The sequence below is a fragment of the Penaeus monodon genome, chromosome 30 (assembly GCF_015228065.2).
Source record: "Penaeus monodon isolate SGIC_2016 chromosome 30, NSTDA_Pmon_1, whole genome shotgun sequence".
NCBI lineage: Eukaryota > Metazoa > Arthropoda > Malacostraca > Decapoda > Penaeidae > Penaeus > Penaeus monodon.
In genome coordinates this window covers 8,093,889-8,094,351 of record NC_051415.1, presented here as the reverse complement: position 1 = coordinate 8,094,351, position 463 = coordinate 8,093,889, and the positions used below count along the sequence as shown (strand labels likewise).

General features: G+C 28.7%; 1 protein-coding gene across 1 annotated transcript in view; it reads right to left on the bottom strand.

The window, feature by feature from the left end:
- LOC119592339 overlaps positions 1–463 on the bottom strand; it is a 39,276-nt gene that overhangs the window by 23,782 nt on the left and 15,031 nt on the right.

The following is a 463-nucleotide window of genomic DNA, read 5'->3' as shown; positions in this document are numbered from 1 at the left end:
TCGAGGATTTCACTATCATTTATCTGCATCTTGATACTAAAGTAAAAAATGGTCTATTGTTTATATTAAAATGGTTCTTTTTGTTTATATTCGAATACTTTTCATTTTTCATCCTTTTTTCGTTTTTATTTAAGGCATAAAAGGTTTAGAATTAACTTTACTCTCGCTTTCTCTCTTCCACTTGCTTGTTCCTTACCATTAGAGCTTCATTAGTGATATTAGACCACGGTATATCAGTTAAGATTGGCGGTAATAATTAACAGATGCTATTTTGGTCTTTATTCGGTGACAGTCAATCGGTTATCTGATAAAATCACTCTTTCTTATCTTTTAAATCTGATAAAACTTATGTAACTCAGGCACATTAAAAGATCAAAAGCAATGTAAATGAGATTATGGTGATTATTTTCTGTGTTCGATTATCGTTTTCTTTTATTATGCATTAATTGATTGTTAGAAAATT